The following is a 20,855-nucleotide window of genomic DNA, read 5'->3' as shown; positions in this document are numbered from 1 at the left end:
GACCCACGGCAGCCCAGCTCCAGGTTGAGCTGTTGTTCAGCATCTTAGCTGTAGAGAGCAGTGTCACTGGCCCTCGTATGTGGGATCCAAACCGGGGCCCTCCGGCATCCCAAGCGAGCTCTCAACCTTCGCGCCACTTGGGGCTGGCCCTCTTTGTCTGTCTTTTGATTCTAAAGATAGCTTTGCTGGGTAGAGTAATCTTGGCTGTGGGTCCTTGCTTTTTGTCACTTTGAATATTTTGTGCCAATCCCTTCTGGCCTGCAAAGTTTCTGTTGAGGGGGTAGCTCCTTTGTAGAAACTAATTGCTTTTCTCTGGATAGATTTAAGATTTTCTCTTTGTCTTTAACCTTTGACATTTTAATTATGATGTGTCTTGATGTGGGCCTCTTTGGGTTCATCTTATTTGGGACTCCATGCTTTCTGAGCTTGTTTTCCAGGTTAAGGCAGTTCTCAGTCATTATATTTTCAAATAGGTTTTGAATTTCTTGTTCTCTTTCTTTTTCTTCTGGTACCCCTGTGATGCAAATGTTGTTACACTTGATGTTGTCCAGAAGCACCTTAAACTCTCCTCATTTTTTTGGATTTTTCTTTTTTCTCTTATTGCTGTTCTGATTGGGTGTTTGCTGGTACCTTATCTTCTAGATCGCTGATTTGATCCTCTGCTTCGTCTAATCTACTGTTGATTTCCTCTAATATATTCTTCATTTCAGTTATTGTAGCCTTTACTTCTGACTGGTTCTTGTTTATGTTTTCTATCTCCAGTTTTATGCTTCCTGTCTCTTTAAGTTCTCCATGAGATCAGTGAGCATCCTTATAGCCACTGTTTGGAACTCTGTGTCTGGTAGATTTCTTGTCTCCATTTTTCTAATTCTTTTTCCAGAGTTTGTTTTGTTCTTTTATTTGGAGAACATAATATTTCTTTGCCTCCCTATTTTGGCTGCCTGCCTCTGTTTGTTTCTTTGTAGGCCTTCTATCCCTCCCGGTCTTAGTAGAGTGGTTTTATGTAGTAAATGTCCTGTGGGACCCAGTGGTGCAGTCTCCCTGGCCCTCAGAGCCAGGTGTTACAGGTGTTTCCCTTTTGTGCATTGTGTGTGCCCTACTGTTGTAATTGAGACTTGATTGCTGTTTCCACGTCAGTGTCAGAGATTTTCCCTTAGGCCAATCAGTTGTGAGGACTGCTTGTGACTACAGTGGAGGAGCTGTTGTGCAGGGGCTGACCCTGCATAGCAGGGTTTGCTCTATCAGGCCTCTGGTGCCTGCCCAGCCTGCCTTTTGTGTGTGTCATCCTTGGAGATGGCCAGGATCTGCTGTGGTCCACTCTGAAGCTGACCTCTATACCTGCCAGCTCCAGAGCCTCCTGAGAGGGAACCTGCTGCAGGTCAAGTTCAGCTGCAAACTGTGCCCTACCTGGAGCCCCCTGACATAAACCCCAAAGCAATCCCCAGATGGCCTCCACCTGTGCTGTGCGTGAGGTAACTTGAGAGGCCACGCTGCTAACAAAGGCCAGCTGTTGCTAGTGCCAGGCTTAGGGCTGCTCAGTCAAATGCCAGGACATGCTGAAGCCAGATGCTGCTTGTTTGGGTTTTGTGAACTTTTGAGAGATTTTAGGAAAGTCTGCAGCATGAACCCAGGCAGGCCGTTTACACGGAAAAGCCACTGGAAGCAGCTTGAGTATGCCTGAAAGTTGGGTGGGGGGGTGGCCTCAGGGAATCACTGGGGAGGCGAGGCAGGAGACTCAGATATGGCGGCCACTTGTGCCTGCATGCAGGGAAGGGGACGGTTCAACAATGAAACTGTGGCTCTGGCCAGCTCCTCCATCTGGGAGAAAGCTTCCCCTCTCGCCCTCAAACTGGAGCCAGGCAACTCAGTTCCTCCATGTATGTCCCTGGTGCCTTTCCAGCTGCTGCCCCAGCACTGGAGCTCAGAGCAAGTGAGTCCATCAGTGAGTAAGTCCATGCGCGGTCCTTTTAAGAGCAGCGTCTAGGAGTGTAGCACCTCTGCCCACCCCCTACCTCCTCTCAGTCACAATCTCTGCTGGATTTCACAGCCAGAAGTTAAGGGGACTTCTCTCCCTGGCACTGAAACCCTGAGCTGGGGAGGGACTTGGACCCCTTGCTCCTCAGGAGGGGAATCTCCACAATCGAAACATCCCTCCTGATTTTTAATGGTCGTGCATGGGTGTAGGACCAGCCCGTTCCATGTCTGTGCCCCTCTTGCCAGTCTCGAGATGGCTTCTTCTGTATGTCCGTAGTTATAGAGCTTCGGTTTAGCTAGACTGCAGGTGATTCTCAATGATGGTTGTTCTGTGGTTTAGTTGTAATTGATGTGGTCCTGAGAGGAGATGAGCACAGCATTTACCAACCCGGCTATCATGACTGGAAATTATAACAGAATTTGATTTTTAAAAATAAAAAATCAAGCTTCTATTTCTAGATTGAAAGACTGTAAATATTGAGTATCCAAGGACATCACAGAGGAGATAGGAACTGAGGCACATTGAAGACAGAAAAGAATGGAATTAGCAATCATGAGTGGTAGAGGGCTTCAGGGTCCTGGGAGTAATGAGGGCATAGCCCTGGAGGTAGACAGGTGGGAATCTTCCTAGTCCAGTTTTAAATTAGGATGACGTTGGTAAAATACACAGCAGCTTTTTATTTTAGTTTTTTCTATAGTAAAATGTAAATGTTTCAGCTCTTATTTAATAGATGCATTTGATGATAAATCATATTTTGATTACAAAATAGTGTTTGTGCTTTGAAAGGGATACTACCTATGTAAAGATTATTGTAGAAGAGGCCTTAAGGAAGAGAATTTCTTGGATACCCTTGCCCTGAACTTACTTGGCTTATGGTCAAAGATAATCAGATCAATACAAGTGGCTATTCAGTTCTTAACATTCCCATCATAAATTTTCTCATTGTATTATTTCATCTGATGCTCAATAAGTTGTTTTTTTTTAAGATTTTTATTGGGGAATTGGGGGATGGGAACAGTGCTGGGGAATTGGGGGAAGGGGAACAGACAAGTTGCTGTCATTTTGTTCTTCAGTCTAGTTGTGGAGGACGTTGCTTCACTGGCCCAAGTTGGCACCAGCATTGCGCTCTTCCCGGGTGAGGCAGATCAGTCGCTGGCTTCTGGACGGCCACTCACGCTGGCTGCTGGCCACACATGGTAGCCCATGGCAACCCACTGCAGCAGGGGCTTCAGCTTACACCATCGCCGGCAACTCACGGCAGCCCAGCTCCAGGTTGAGCTGTTGTTCAGCATCTTAGCTGTGGAGGGCAGTGTCACTGGCCCTCACATGTGGGATCCGAACCGGGGTCCTCTGGCGTCCCAAGCCAGCTCTTAACCAACTGAGCCACTCGGCCGGCCCTCAATAAGTTTTTATATTCAACTAAAGTTATCTATTTAAATTGGTAAACATGTTTTCTTTTCCTGTGGTTTAGTAAGATGAATTTTGTTGAGATTGGACTTTAAGATTTTTGCCCTTAATAAACAGGGGTTGAACAGGATTTTTTTTTTAAAAACCTGGACTGGCACATTGAAGTCTCAACTATATTATGGTTTAATATAAATATTATCCTAGCTCTGTGGAATATATTGATGGTATACGTCCATTGGTTGCTTTTTTGACACCTTGATGTTTCTACTGTCAGCATCCTATTAAGAGAGAAATTCGAGAGTGTGAAGTGGTAATGGGCCAGGTTTAGGAGTTGAATTGCACTCTGGGGTTTATAACGTGTTCAGCATGCATTTTAAAGCATAATGATACCTGTGGTGATGGGGAGCTGGTCTTGGTCACATGACGCAGATGTGGAGAAGAGTGGGGAGACTTGTAACCCGTCATAGAATGGATCCATCTACAAACCCAGGGCTCATTGCAGAGGCTGTCTGTCTTATAATTCCACTTCGTTAGAGCCTGTTATCATACAAGCTCTGGTTTTCTACCCAGTGTTGAAAAATTAAGTGTGTGTTCCACACATGAGGTGAAATGTGAGGGACGGTGGTGTGGGGGTGACTTTTCACTGGAGGGGCAAGGAGAAGGAGCAGTGGCAGGCTCCAAAGGTCTGCTCTGGCCCCCAAATCAGTGCTTCCCTCATTGTTTGGGCCTCCCCCAACCCCCAAAACAACATGTATTATGGCAAAGTGCTAGGAGTAGAGAATCCGGAGGAACTGTTCAGACCACAGCCTCTGGGGAATTAACATCTGAGGAGTAGGCTTTGTTGGAAGCGATGGCTTATTTTCAGTTATACGTTCCAGAGCTTCTGTCCCTGTAATGTGTTTAGATGAGGAAGTAAAACATCAACAATTATCCCTTATTTCATAAAATATATAAATGCTGTGGCTCATCAAACTTTACCATGGATTCATTTTACTTTGAGAAATTAAATTAGGAAACTTGGCTAACTTGGTAAGAATTTTATCAGATGCCCACCATTGCCCAATATTTACTGCACCGACATAGATTAGATACATATAAAAAGTAAAAATGCAGCGTTATTTATAAATTGTCGTAACTCTAAGCTATCCTATCACTTGGTGGCCATAACTTAAAGTTTTATTACCTAAGTTCTACCATAAATTAAACACATTTTCAAATCATGAGATATTTAAGAGTACCAGGCCACTTCATGACTGACTGTAAGAATCCTTCATGAAGTACAACTACTTAAAATATCAAAGAGAATAAGAGACCTAAAGAAGACTTTCCTATCATTCCAGAGTTATCTGAAGAATACCATGAATGACAAGTTTTGATTTGTGAGAATAAGATTACCTGTATTAACATACAGGTGGGGTCTCTTTGTTGACTGGAAAAAAGACGAAATAATCTATCTTTAAAAAGGGCAAAAGGAGACTGATTTTGAGACAGGTCAGCAGGACAGTGGCCAGGTTTGTAATCTATAAGATGTGTCAGAATGTCGTTGAAAGGCAGTGAGGTGGAGAATATGTTTACTGGAACCCCCCTAGAGGGAGACTAGGGTTTGTAGTTGAAAGGAATCCTTTGATAAGTCACTAGTGGTGTTGGGAGGAAGGGGAGGTGGGGGAGTTAGAAGGGTGGGGAATGTGGTGAAACCACCACACTGGATACTAAGGGACCCTCCATATAGAAGAAGTACAGGGCTTTTCATTACTCTCCCCAAACACACACACACACACACACAATGGGTTGATAATATCAGGAATCGTCATGAGCAGCTTTTTCCCATTCTTCCATAAATCACAAATAAATTTCAAAATGTTTAAATTCTGTACTGAATAAACCTAAATATTAAATACTATTTTAGAAATTATGCCTTTTGGGGGGGGGGTTCAGCTTCAAGTTAAATAGCATCCTTTCCCCAAATACGAACTTAGTAGCTGATGGGTAATTTCATCCAAAATGCATAAAAACAAAAACACAAAACTTCTTGCTTAAATAGTATGTCTAATTTCTTGCAAACTGTTTTTATTATTAGAAACAATATTCTGTCATGTTCAACAGGTATTGTTGAACATAATTCAACAATTATGTTCAATAATACCTGTTGTTGAACAACAGGCATTATTCAGGTATTGTTGTTGTTGAACAACAGGTGTAATTCTTTAGGAACAAGCTTCATTTTATCTTTACAGGGATCACAGGTGACTTACATATGTTCAGAGCCAGAAATCAATTCCAATTCAAATCTGTCTGACCCTGGAGTCCTTGACACTTTGGCATTTTGAATGTATTTCAGGAAACAGCCCTAACTTGGGTACCGCAAACTACAGTTACATTCTACCACATAGTGTGTTAGAGATGATTATTTGTTTCGGTGTTAGCTATGGAAACTAGGTAAATGGGGAAATATACTAAAATATCTCATAGAATCCATGTGACAGAAGGGGCAGGGCACAGTTTTTCAGAAAGAATAGCTGGGTCCAAGATGAAACTTTTTCTCTGCTGTGGCCACTGCTTCTCTCCTCATGTCTCTTTCATTGCCTTCTCTCTCTGAGAATGAGCTTCCTTTGCTTCCCAGTCCACATGGTAGACATGTACATACTGTGTACTGCCCCCTGAAAGTGCTGGTCTCACTAGATTACAAGCCCCCAAAGACAGGGCCTTGTTAAGTCAGTCCTCTTCACCCTCAGGTCCCAATTCTTTACACCGAATATTGGTGAAGATTCAGAGAAATCAGGTCAGTTGTACATTGCTGATGGGTATTTAAAATGATACAGTCACTCTGGAAATTAGTTTGGTAGTTTCTTATAAAACTAAACATGCAGACACCATCTGACCCAACAATTGCTTTCTTGATTTGTAATAGCCAAAAGCTAGAAGAAGCTTAGCAGTCTTTCAACATGTGAACAGTTAAATAAACTAGGACATACATGCCACAAAATGCTACTCAGTAATAAAAAGGAATGACTAAGCTTGCAACAAGTTGGGTGGATTTCAGGAAATTGTGCTGAATGAAAAAAGCTAATGCAAAAAAGTATGTTAAATTTTTTTTTATGGCAAAATTTAGAATTGGAGAACAGAGTATTGGTTGTCAGGGTCAGGGACCTTGGAAAGACATCAGGTGTGTGGGAAGTGGGTGTGAGTATAAAAGGTGAGACAATGGATCCTTGTTGTGTTAAAAGTGTTCAGTATTGTCATCAGGAATATAGTGGTGGGCATGCAAAATTATACAGATGATAAAATTATAGAGAGCTTAATAAACACATATATACACACAAAAAATGATTACAAGCTATACTGAGGAAATCTCAATGAGTTATATGGATTGTATCAATGACAATACCCTGATTATGATTTTATACTACAGTTTTGCAAAATGTTACCATTGGGGGAAGTTGGACGATGTGTACATGGAATACCTCTATATCACTTCTTACATCTTCATGTGAATCAATAATCACCTCAGTTAAAATCTCAACTTAAAATTGAAGGTAACTAAATAAATAGTTGCCCAATAAATGAGTACCTAAAAGAGTCAGGTAAGAATTTCTAGCTGCATGCAAATTTTTAATGACTTATGACTTGCTTTCTTTTTAACTTGTTTATCAATAACTTAAAATCATGTTTAGAATTTCTAGATGCATTCATGACAGCTATGGCAACTAGGGAGGCACACCTTCTTGCAATGCGAGTGGTGTGGATTTAGTATATCTGACTTATAACTTTAGTACCAAGTTCTAAGTTGCCAATTATTGACCATAGGATAAGCTAGAGTTATAACTACTTGAAAGCTAAAGTCACAATTTTTGGTAAATGCTTCCCAGTCTTCACCTGATTTATAAATAACATTCTATGCTGCGACCTCACTTAAAATAGTGTATATAGTTCATGAGCTCTTACAAAATATACTAAGAAGCCATATTGCTCCAACTCTTAAGTACTGCACACCTTATCAAGATCTTTCAAGATAAAAGCATGAGGCTCTGCGATTGAGAACAATGCTCTTGAGATGTGCTTATATTATGGCATATTTTTCCCTTTTACCTAAGAAAAATATTTTTATCCTTTTTCTTCTAGGATCCTTCATAGGCTCATTCCCATTTGAAAAACATAAGGCATCGGGTTTTATATAAACATGGCTACCCACGTTAAAATGTCGATGTACAGATATAACCTCAACTGACAACGTAAATAACTGATTGTACTCTAAGTGCAACCTGGTACATATCCTGCTCTTTAATATATTTTATTTTTTAATAAAAACTGTCTACTGTAAACATACACACAAGATTAGGGGTAATTGCTTGAAGGACATTTCAGATAGTCTACAAATAGACCTAATAATGGAGTCAGATCAACAGAACTGAGTAACTGACCACTACATTTGACAGCGGCCACTGAATACACGTGTGGGCCTGAAAGCTCATGCTTCATTTTAGATGACAATATCTGAAGATCAGTTTCTAATTTAAGATCAACCTTCTGAGATACACCAAAATTAAATTCTAAATGTTTATTTTCTTGTTTTTGTGAATGAATTTCACTTACACTAAAGATGTGTAGGAAGTGAAGCTCATGGTGCTGAGAAAGTGTTGTCTTTTTGTGGGCTTTTCACTTATTTTTGTGTAACTTTAAAAATTTGGAGAATTGCAGTTTTTAAAGTAAAGCATTTTTCTGAAAAAATGCTTGCAGGATCCATTGTTGAAATAAGTATGGTAATTGCCCACACTTCGCATTCTTTAGTAATCTCAGCATTTCTAAATAGCCGGTTTTCTTTCCATGATACCTCATTTCTGTGAAAAATGTGTTAAATTATGTAATGTTAGAAAAAAAGTTCATCTGAATAGCCACATATTTAATACAGAAGCCAGGAAAATTAACTAACTATGCTGCCTTAAGATTTTACTTCCTTCTCCCCAATTGAAATAATTATTTTTGATTCCAGAAAAACTCCTAGAGAGTGTTATATCTTGAGAGAAGGCATTATGAGAAAGGAGAATATTTGCAATCAAGTTTTAGACCTTGAAATATATTTGGATATATACATTAAAGTGTGTCAAAAATGTATGACTTCCTCAAATAAAGCAAACAAGTTTGTTAAGTAAAATGAAAAATGAAATTAAGTGGCTTATTAGAAGGACTTGATTTTTTGTCATTGATTTTAGCTTGGAGTAGCACTAAAAGAAACTCCTGGCAAGAGGAATGATGTAATTATGGAAATGTGCTGATTTCAGAAGTCTTTTGAGTACATTCAAGGATGTGAAACATTGAAGGTGAAATGCTGTTACTGAAGTTTTACTGATCTTTACATGTGAGCTGATCAAAGCCATCAAAATCAAAATCAAAATAATTTTTGAAAAAAGCTGTGATGTCGGAAAGATGGTAAAATGGTGGAGCATAGGGAACTTATATAGAACCATCCTCAGCTATGAAGGGTACATTGAGAGCAGCTCCAGGAATCTGGAGAAGTTACACGCTTAAGATTCTTTATATGTGTATGTGTTCATTTTTCTGCAAACAGTAAGGCATGCGGTGTCAAGAAATTTCAGGATAAAATGATTTTGTCAGTGCTGTATGGAACAGAGCTGTAGAGATGGGCTCACTTTAAAACAACAACACTGTTGGGAGGTGTTTGAAGAACACGCATAAAGTATATGTGTTTATGCAGACGTAAAGAGTACATGTTTATGCAGACAGCTCATTAACAAAACAATGCTGCCATATTATGCTAATAAATAAATAAAATAAAGCTCAAATATTTGTTCAGTCTCTTCAAAAGGATATGTGTATATATATATATACACATACATATATATACATATATATGTGTATATATTTATAATTCAAACTGAAGGCAAGGGCTGATAAAAATACTGGTTTTGATAGCATAAACAGGCACTGTCCATTTTCCAGGTCTTTAGGTCTCTAGCCAGCTAAAGCCAGAGACAGTTTTTGACTTGAAATTTTAGCAGAGATAGTCAAGAAATATTAAGGCTTTGACTGTGCGCCAGGCACACAGGTCATCAAAAAGCCAGATACTTAATTATCAGGCACTAGGACTTTATAACACCTGGGAAGGAAAAAATAATAACAAAGAACAGAAATATAAAATTCACAAACTGAATAATAGAGTTTGCGGGGTAAGGGTGAGTGAAAAATCAAAACATATGTAAGACACTTCTGGGTTTTGAGAAGCCAAAAGTTATCACTGTTTTTCTTCCCCTGTGAGCTGCATGCCAGCTGAAAATAGACCTGGAGTTGGACAGATGGAGAACAAAATTTGAGCTTGATTACTGCTAACCCTGGTTTGGAGGACATGCCCTGTATATGTGGCTACAGTCTGGCTTCCTAATACTTGTCCTCTGAGACAAATGTGCCCATCCCAAACTCCAGGCCTTCCCCAGAAGGGTTACTATAGGGTTGAAACACAGCAGAATGCACTGTCCTACCTAGCTCGGGACTGAACCACATGTGCCAGTTCCTTCTCACTAGCTTATCAATTGCTCCTTTCTTGGTTATAGGGACTAAGGAGGCTGAGAAAAAAAAGTAGGCTTGTCCTTTTGATACCTGGCCCTGCTGAGGATGGGACATGAATTCCATTCCACTGGAAACGTGAAGGGTGGTTGCTTCAGGTTCCCCTCTCTTAGGTACATATAGGAAAACCCGAGTAACATGAGTCAGAACTCTATGAGCCAAATTAGAAGAGAAAGAAATCCAAAAGTGTTCAGCCATGGTCTGTTGGTAGGAGCAGGTAATTTGGAATGCTGAAGTTGGATCTGTGAACGCAAGGCAGGTGATAACCTTTGCTAGTAGAAATTCCCCAAAGGAATAAAGCTGCTATTTTAAATGTAGAAAGACTACCAATGTGAAGGTGAAGGGTGTACAGGGTGTTCTTAGCACAGGGGAAATGCTGAGGGTGCTCAGCAGTTTTATTCTGGGTAGAAAATACAGCTTTGGCTGTTTGCAAGCATGAGCACAGGCAGGCAAGAATTAAAGGAGCAGAGAATATATCTGACATCCAGTGACAATAATAATAATGTGACATGCCTCCAGGGTATTGATAGCTCAGTACAAGCAACATTTGGGGAATATCAGTGTTGAGGTAAATTATGTACAGTGGTCTACATCTCTGTACAAACCCTAGAGCCGAAAGTCTGAACAACCCTCTGGCCTTGGAGCATAGAAATAAAAATTCCCAAGTGAGTATATCTTACTGATACCAAATCAGTACTTAGGTGTATATTTTTATCTCTCTGATTTATTCTATTTCTCAGTTGCAAAAGTGAGTTTGTAAAGCCCTGCAAAACTGAAAATAAAATCTTTATAGTTCCTGCATGGGGTAGGAAGACCTCTAAGAAATGATCCCCCACCTTGTGGCTAGTGAATCAAGCACACACCTGAATACTGTTGGTAAGGGACTTTGGAGATGGAATTAAGGATACTCATCAACTGACCTTAAATAGGAAGATTATCCTGGATCCAGTGTACTCACATTGTCGTTTAAAAGCAGCAGAGGAGGATGGGGTGTCAGTTAGAGACACGCAACAGAAAAAGAGGGGCCTAGGCGACACTCGGCAAAAGCAGGCCGGAGATTCAAGCGTGAGGAGGACTCATCCGCATTTGCTGGCAGGGACGACGGAGGAGAGGCTCTGCAACCCTGGAATGTGGGCAGCCTCCAGAAGATGGCAGCAACCCCAGGCTGAGGGCCAGGGAGAAAATGGAAAACTCAGTCCTACCAGCATGTGGACCTGAATTCTGCTCCTAGAACCTCCAGAACGCAGCACAGCCCTGCTAGCATCTTGTGCGGAGAATCTGCGCTTCCATGTTTTATCAATCCTTCTGAACCACGGAGACAATGAGATAATCAATGGGTGCTGTATAAGCAATTAATTTTGTGGTCCTTTGTCACAGCAGCAACACAGGTTTACTACATTGCAAAAATGCATTTAGAATATTCTCTTAGGTGGGGTCTATTTGTGCTTGTAATCGTGTCCATGATGCTGAACCGAGAGCAGTCCAGCGTGTGGAAAACTGTCACCGGATTTCACACAGCATGCCTTAAAATAGTCGTAAGGGAGTGATTTCTACCGGAGAGTTTTGCCACCAACTATGCTTTCAGGAAGCCTTGTTGGAGTTCTAGTTCATTGCTATTTAGACTTTCAGGTTGTAGATTGGCATTTTAGAAGGATATCCAGGGGTTGTAAGTAGTATGGAAATAAACAAAATGTTGCCTGATTTTAGTCTGCAAGGGTAAGCTGGCTCAGCTGTGTTGCCTCACTCACTGCATCACTTTTATTTTGTTTTACAAGGAGGATGTGAGCTATCCTAGTATTACCTAATTTATCTAGTGTAGTTTTGGAAGTCAATTTGCTTCCCGAGATCGAATAAGGGGAAATTGAAATAAACGATGCACAGCAGTAACAATTCTGCTGTGTGCTGCTTCTGTGAACCAACCAATCATCTGCTTCCCTTTCCCAGAGAAGCAAGCATGGCAGTGTCCCAGATTGTGGATGAAATTTGGAAACATTAGACCCATTGGCATTTAAAGAAAACGAGACAAGATCTTTATAGGAAATAGTTTTCGACATGACATTGGCTTTTAGACCTTGGAGTAGGGGGTAACCTTTGAAGATCCTGTTATAAACTACCAGTTACTGTTTAGCCACTCAGGCCCAAAGATTATTTGTGGTTTGCCCAAGATCAGCCTCATGAGGGTTTCCTTTTTGATATTTTTGCTACTATAATGCTTGCTAAAGTTGTTATACGCACTATCCTAAAAAAAAGAGAAAATAACCACGTTTATATGGTTGGCTCATAAGCAAAATTATGCCTATTTTGGCTGCTGTGGTAAATTTGAATTTTTATGGAATAGCTTCTAAATAGAAGACCCATTAGATGATATCTCTAGATTTTAGCTGTAACTTTCTACTGCTGGAAATCAAGAGAAACCACTTACTTTAGAGACCAGGTGATCTTCCACTTCTTCACCCTAAGGAGAAGCAGGTGTCAGCTGTTTGGGTCATACAGGTTCCAAAGTACATGGTGAATCGTTAACTTAAAGGTTGGGGTAGGCAGAATAATGATCCTCCAAAGATGTGCATGTCCCTGGAAACTGTGAATATATTATATTACATGGTAAAAGGGAAACAGAGTTGCGAGTGGAATTAAAGCTGATAATCAGCTGACCTTATAATACAGAGGTTATCCTGGATGATAAGTGGGTGGGCCTAATGTAAATCCCTGGGACCTTAAGGTAGTCAGAGGCAGATGATGTGACCGGAGAAGAAAGGCATGGAGAGGTGCCTTTTTATGGGCTTTGAAGATGGGAGAAGGAAGCCTCTAGAAGGTGGGAAATGCAAGGAAATGCATTCTTCCCTAGAGCCTTCAGAAAAACACCACCTTGCTGGTACTTTAATTTTATCCCACTGAGACCTGTGTCAGACTTCTGACCTACAAGTAATAAATGTGTCTTGTTTAAAGCCACCAAGTTTGTATAATTTGTAAAAGCAGCAAATAGAAAACTAACCCAGAAGTGAATAGTCTCATATTTATATTAATTTGGTTCTAATCAATTTAAAACATATTTACTTCCATCCCTTCAAAGAACTATATATACCTCCTATCATATCACCCTTTATTTTTTTGTCAATGCTATTTTTATTTTTTTTTAATTTTGTTTATCGGGGTGACATTAGTTAACAAAATTATACCAATTTCAAGTGTACAATTCTGTAATACATCATCTGTATGTTGTACTGTGTGTTCAGCACCCAAAGTCAAGTTTCCTTCCGTCACCATGTAGCTGACCCCCTTTACCCTCTTCTACCTTTCCTTTTCTTTCATTCTACTCTACCCCACTTCTCAAATCTATTTCCATTCAATGATCCTTTGAAATAACTGCACTGGGCATCTGAAATTAGAATGTGCATAGATTTTTTATTTTATTTTATTATGTTACAATGTAGGTTCTCATTCACTTTGGGGTGGGTCCTTGGCTTCTGCATTTGTAACAAGCTGCTGGTCCACAGATCACGCCTTGCTAACCTGAAGTCAGCGAGTTTGGCACAGTGGAACTACCTTCAGCCTATGAGTTGAGTCTTACATAATTATCTCTCTGTATTTTTAAAGAACTGACTAATTGTACGTGTGTATATGTGTGTGTGTATAAAATATTATATATTTATATTATATTATTACATATATAGTGTATATATAAAACAAAGACTTATTTACTTATTTATTTTAAAATACTTGTGTAACCTAGAAACTCTAAAAATTCTGACTTCCATATTGAGGGAATAAAATTTTTGTGAGGTATGTTACAAGTGCCCACGGTGATAGAAAAAAAAAAAAAGGTTTGGGTAGTTTTCCGAATTGTTTATAAACAAACCTTTTTGATAGCTAGTGATTAACCTTTAAAGATAGGTAATGGTACATGAAATGTCTCTTGACTTATACCTTTTTTAATTAACATGCTCCCCAGAATTCAGATTACAAAAATCAACCGAATGTGTGTGCTATTGTGACTAAGTGCAAAGCGCAGCACTTTCACTTTGAATGTTAACACTCATCTTCACACGGAGTCATTTTCTCCGAGGAGAGCTATAGTTAGATGGTGGCGAGAGAATGCATTAACTTCCAGGTAATTCCAAGAGATGACCTAAATAGACCAGTGTACCTCACATTAAGGTTTCCGGCCATCAAAGAGCCTTCTATAAACCGCATGTAAGCCTCCTCCCAGACAAACTAAAGCGGAAGCTCTGGTGGTGGTGGGCCGACGGCATCGGTTTATATGAGTGGAAGTTCTCCGCGTTATCCTAGCAGTCGGTGAGGGCAGGGTGGAGCCTCATTGGTCTGGAAGTACAGCGTGCAGTACAGTGACCACTGGCTACATGTGAATATGGGGCATTTGGCATATGTTGTAGTTTGAATTGAGATGTACTGTAAATACAAAAACAACAGATTTTGAAAGTTTAATGTGAAAAGTAAATGTAAAATATCTCATTAGTCATTTTTACATTGATGACGTGTTGAAATGATAATTTCGATATATTGGGCCAAATAGAATATGTTGTTAAAATATTCTTCTGTTTCTTTTTACTTTTATTAATTTAGCTATTAGAAACTTTAAATTTTTTTTGTGGCTCACACTTGTGGCTTGCCTAATATTTTTATACAGTGCTGGTCTAGAAATCCGTATATTCTTTTTTTCTTAAATTTATTGGGATGACATTGGTCAGTACAATTATATAGGTTTCAAGTGTACATTTCTGTAGCACATCATCTATATATGACATTGTGCGCTCACCACCCAGAGTCAGTTCTCCTTCCATCACCAGATATTTGACCCTCTTTTTCCTCTCCTACCCTCTGCCCTCCCCCCTTATCCTCTGGAAATCACTAAACTGTTGTCTGTGTCTGTGAGTTCTTGATTGTCTTTTTCATTTGTTGCTTTCATTTTTCTTTTAATTTGTTAACCTGCAGAGCATTTCCTCTTCGGCTGTTATCTCACTCTTCCTTTTAATGCAGTTCAACTTCCTAGATTTGGAAACCACCCTTTTGCTACTTTAGTAGAACATAGACAAGTCAGCTATTAAAGACACCTCTAGATTTTTTCTTATAGAACTTTTCTTCCTCCTGTTCCTCAAATAGGAACTCCAAAAACCATGAGGTCATTATGTACGTAACTGGTCATGGTCACTGAGGTTTCCCTCACTACATATCTGAGTATGATACACATCAATATCTAACAAAGACATTTTTGCTGGAGAAATCCTCCCTCCAAAAATAATAATTGAAACAGAGTTTTAAGTACTGGTGAAAGAAAGAATTAGAAAAATATAACCTTTATTTTGGAAAATGATCGTAGATTCAGGTTTTCAAGAGAAACATGGTGATCTGAGATTATTTATACAGTAACTATATGTGCTGTTGCCATTCTCCTGTTTAACTGACTTGCAATGTCTTCTCTATTCTTAACTCCATTCATATTTGTAGAGGAGTGGAAGCTTTTTTGTTTTCATATTTCTACAAAGGACCAAAATTATGTACATATTGGGAGTGTATGTGTGTATATGAGCGTATGAGACACACATGTTGTATTAGTCACAGTTCCCTACAGAAACAGAGTCAATAGGGTTTATGTATCTATATAAATTAAAGCTTTGTTTTAAGGAATTGATTCGTGATTGTGGGGGCTGACAAATCTGAAATTGGCAGGACAGGCTATCAGGCTGGAAACTCAGACAGGATTTCCATGTTGTAATCTTGATGCAGAATTATTTCTTTTTCAAGAACTTCAGTTTTTGCTTTTAAGACTTTCAACTGACTGGAGGAGGCCCACCCACATTATAAGGGCAATCTCCTTTACTTAATTCAACTGACTGTGAATGTTAAGCACATCTGCAAAATAATTTCACAGCAACATCTAAAGGAGTGTTTGACCAAAGAGCTGGCATCATAGCTTAGCCAAGTAGACACATATATATTTGAATCAGTAGGAAAGCTTATAATAGAGTGACTATATTCTGAAGTGATTGAAAGCTTCATATGATAAAGATACCTAAAGGATTGCATATGTTACAGTCTACCATAATCTATACACACATAGGCACACACAGTGAGGAAGGGACGGGATGGAAGAGGAGGGGGAGAGAGAAATAACAAGTCTTCCAGGAGCCAGAGGAATTCAGAATCACAGAAATATGAATTCTACATACTGAATACGTGATTTTATGCGCCCATTTTCTAAAGCATGAAGCCTGTATGAGAATATAATTAAACTCAGTCATGACTGATGTTTATTTTAATAAACTGATATAATACTGTTGGAAGTGATGCCATTAGATGAAATCCAAAAATATGGGTCACTTAGAAGGATTTGTATTAAAATAAGATAAACTTATGATTGAAGTTTACAGGGAAAAATCACATATTTGGGGGTAATTTATCAGTTAGGAAATATAGAATAAAGGCAGGCACTACAGACGATGCCACTTGGGAGTAGATACTCCAGAGGCACAGAAAGTAAGTCCAGTCCAGTGAGGGATGCCCTGTAAGCTTAAGGGAAAACCACATTATGATTTCAGCTCACTAGACAAATCCAAAGTTCTAGCTTCAGATCACTTGTCTCCTCTTTTAAACTTTATGATGAACTTATGTAATGTTCATTGGGCTATGGGATAGCTAATGTATTTATTTGTATATAGTCTTACTATAATAAAATGTCAACAAGTTTCCTCATATATTTGGTCATCTATTAATACATTTAGTGTGTTCAGTTTCCAGCTTTGTATTATTCCCTTGCCATAGTTGGGCATTTCTATTCATTTTGGCATATTCATTTAGCATCATTTATATTTTTAACCCTTTATCCTTACTGATGCTAGATTTTGTAGCAGTGAATATGTTAATAGGTAGATCTGAGCAGTTATGTAATTTTACCCACTACAACGTTAAATTTCCTTATACTCTGGTAATGCTTATTAGAACACATTACAAAATTATTTTCATTAATGCCAATTGCATAAAAATTAATTGGGTGCATAGAGTGGAAGGAAAATATAATGAACCAATTAGTATGCAAATTATTAGCAAAATGAAGCTAAAAGATTTAAAAATGCAATCACTTCATAATTCTTTTGGAGCAAAACTTCATGTTATACACACCCAGCCAGAATCCCATGTATTTTCAATATCATGAAACATGGGAAAAATCAGTATTAGTTTTTAAATTTATGGACACTACCTCTTCCCTGCCTTTTGACTGCAATCTGCTGACATTTAGCAGTATGATCTTTTTCATTGATTAAGTTGTGATGTCATTGTTGCAGTAATGATTAAGGAAGGAAAAAAGAATAGAGCTTAGGAAATGTGAAATTAAGTCCCTTTGCTGATAGTCAGTGACTGTGACTTCATCTCTCTCAGGCTTAAGAAGGTTAATCTATAAAATAGGAAAGAGACCATATTTTCCACACAGTTGTCATTAAATTCAATGTATAATTGTTTTCATGTAATTAATGTTTAATTAGTCATGCCTGTGCTAAGAAATATATCAATGACACATTTGTATTATATTGTTGGCGTAGCATACATACATACATGCATGCGTACACATGTCTTTCTCTCAGACCATTATTTTAAAGAATGTTCCTTATGTCCTGGTGTATAAAAGTATCTATCATATAATTACCTGTGATTTGTATACATTTTCTCAATAATCATAACAATCTCAATGAGATAGGCATTATTCTCCCAATTATTGATGAGGTAACTGATGTTCAAAGATCATAAGCAACCCTAATCCCTCTAAATCACCATCAGGATCCACATGTGAGACTGTGTGAATATGTAGCCTGCGTTGCTGCATCACACAATACCTTGTTTTTCATGTATTCGCTGCCTGTTCCTCTGCAACGTGACATGTGCTTCTACTGCGACATTGACATTATTGAACTAATGCCAATATCTGAAAGATTACCAAATTCAAGTGGTTTTTGTTTTGTTTTTAATCTTATTTTATGTCACAAAACCACTGACCCTGGCAGCCTTTCTCTGCCTTTGCATTCTGCTGTCCCACGTCCGCTTGGCCCTCATCTCTCCGTGATAGTCTCATGAACGTGTGGCATGTTGTGGTAGAAGGGAAATGGACTATGGGCATAGACCTGGAGTAGAATCCAGTAATCTTGGGCAACGCACCTATTTCTGTGCTATCTTTGCTCATCAGTGGATAATAATGACATCTATCTTGCAGGGAGGTCATGAAGATTAAATGGATAACATGTGTAAAGCACCTAACATAGTTCATAGTGTACTTCGCACTGGATGCATTACCTTACTAATTGATTCTTGAGGCTGTGGCCAGGAGATGTATGGGTTTTCTCAAGTTCGTTCATTGAAACTTCTTCTTCCTTTACATTTTATTTTTGTAAAAGTAATCCACCCTCCTGTTTCTAAATGTATTATTCTTGACTGCGCATAACCATTCTGTCCTTATGTGCTAGGGATTCCTCTCCCTTCCTTACTGCCTACTTGACTTTGTATTAGTTTCTGTACTGTTCCTTCATTCCCTGTCAACTTGATACTCTGTTCTCAAAATATTCCTCTTAATGCATACACTTTATCTGAATACACACATTCCGAGTGGCCGGTGACTATTCATTGCTATCCCAAAAAAACCTGAAAGCTATCTATCAAGATATTAAATTTATTTGAGCATCCCTCTGAAATCTAACTACCTTGTAAATGTTGTGTATTTGATCTCTTTCTGAAATCAAACTCATTCTTCAAAGACTAAATTAAATGTTCCCATAACTGAAGAAACTATAGACCCTTCTAAAGAGACGATATCTTCCATTTTACATAATAATACCCTCTTGAAAACGTCCCTGGAACACGTTTCCTAATTTTCCTTTGGCTTTACACAGCACAGGTATGTAAATAGACATGTGCACTCTTAACTCCCATACTATTCACTGAAATGCCTCGATTAGATGTCACATTGTGTTCAATCACCTTTGTATAACTTTCTATATGGATTTTGTTTGTATAAATGATATTTAAAATGTATCAGCAAATTTCTAGAATAATGAAAACATCCAAGCAGCAAAGACAGATAGATTCTTTAACATAAAATACTTTTAAAAAATTCTCTCTAGTGCTCTAATTATTATTTTTCATCTCTGAGAACCACTAGACTTGATCAATACTATGCTTTTTGAATCATGATGCCCCAGCTGTAATCTCTAAAGGGACATACTTTGCTCACTTGTCAACAAAGCTCAATTTTTAGGCATATGAAAGAAATGGTGAAGAACTGAAGAGCAAAACATGACACTTCTGTCTTTCAAATCAAGTATGCATATCTTCAGATCAGTAATCGCCAGCCTAGAGAGCACTAGCATTAGATTTTTGTGAGCCATGCAGTGCTTCTAAATAATTTATAACACAGGAGAACATAAAACTTGAATTAATGCACCCTGCAGTGTTATATGATACACAGCAGATTTTGTCAGCACCATGGAAACAGCCTTGCTTTGAAAGTTCCTTTCAGACTAGAGTTTGAATGAGGCATAGAACTGAAAGAGAAAATAGTTATAGTAATGAAATTCAGAACCCAGAGCTTTATCTCAAAACACTGCCAAGCTAAATACAATGTAAACAGAGATAAAGTGACATGCTTAAGAAGAATAAAGCATAATCTAGAAATAGAAAATAAAACAGAAAAAACATTTGCAGTCATCACATTTCAAACACAGTTGGAGAGATTTGAAATATAGCCCAGCAAAGGAGAAAGCAATCACTGAACCCAGTGTATGACAGGATCGGGGAGTGGGAGTTCAGAGCTCTCTAGAACATTCATTATCATAGTGGAGCTCCGTCAGTGCTTTTCTTGTGAAGCCACTGACACTGAGTTTTCAATCCAGCTACAAAAATATGCAGCAATTTGAGTCATCACAGAAAGGCAGAGACAAAATGCCCCCCTTCCCCCCCCACCCCGCCCCATGTGTGTTATCAACTACGGCAAAGCCTTTAAGACTTCAAGGTTTTTCACATCTTACTGTCTGTGAATGGAAAATGCATTTCTCCAGGAGAGGAAAGCAATCAGACTTACTGTGACCGGCAAGGAATGACCCCTTCCATTCTCCTTCAGACGTCACTGTACCATTCCTTGTGCTTAAGATGGCTTAGGTGTACCTGGAACATAGAGGGTATTTATAGATAATCTGGATAGAATATAGCAGATCCTTAGATACCATTCCTTTATCTGTAGCTTCTCTTTCCAAATAGATGTCCTTCAGCAGGACTTATTTTAAAGAATTAATTTCTTGGACAAATACTCCTGATCTTAACGAAGCACATATAAATATGTGTTAAATATATTTTTTGAAGGAATGTAACACTTTACCCCTAAAATTCGCTTAATAGTCCTCACATTATATTTTGAATTTTTATTCATTCTAAAAGAAAGTAAAAGTAATGAGATTAGCATTTACACAGAGGCAGTGTTTGGAAAAATCTTATTTTTAACATGATTAGCAGACCAAGACTGAACCTGGACAGATAGCTTTATCTGAGGAAACCTCTTGGACAGTTAATAGATCTTAATCTTATATTTGGAACTATTGTTAATATTTTTTCTATGAAAGATTTTTGAAGTGATTTTAAAGCTGATGATAAGATAGAAGTGTTTCTTCTGCAGTATCTTTATGTTAAAATGTTAAAACATTATCAACTACAATAGAAATATGAGAAGGACTTTGCTTCATTGAACATTACAAGGGTATCTATGACAGCCTAGCTCCTTTGCATAGGAGGGGAAATCAATCTAAAAATTCTAGAAAGTCCTTAGAGTCATCTAGCATGTACTACTTATATTGAAAGTGATGAAATTACATATAAGAAAGTTTAGAGACTCACTCATGCTTGCATT

The 20,855-nt window shown here is 38.6% G+C and overlaps 1 protein-coding gene and 1 long non-coding RNA gene across 2 annotated transcripts in view; one reads left to right on the top strand and one right to left on the bottom strand.

Annotated features, from left to right (window-relative positions):
• The window catches only part of LOC109375393 (neural cell adhesion molecule 2), a gene marked incomplete at its 3' end in the record, with an annotated part of 398,480 nt that overhangs the window by 188,793 nt on the left and 188,832 nt on the right, over nt 1-20,855 (top strand). The window lies entirely within an intron of this gene.
• Nucleotides 1,626-20,096, bottom strand: LOC109375392 (uncharacterized). The gene is made up of 4 exons (XR_002122564.1): nt 20,037-20,096; nt 12,381-12,413; nt 10,917-11,123; nt 1,626-2,331 (listed from the first exon to the last, which is right to left on the bottom strand). It is a non-coding gene; the product is annotated as an uncharacterized LOC109375392 (long non-coding RNA).

Source organism: Hipposideros armiger, unplaced genomic scaffold (genome assembly GCF_001890085.2).
Source record: "Hipposideros armiger isolate ML-2016 unplaced genomic scaffold, ASM189008v1 scaffold_942, whole genome shotgun sequence".
NCBI lineage: Eukaryota > Metazoa > Chordata > Mammalia > Chiroptera > Hipposideridae > Hipposideros > Hipposideros armiger.
This window is presented reverse-complemented; position numbering and strand designations above follow the sequence as displayed.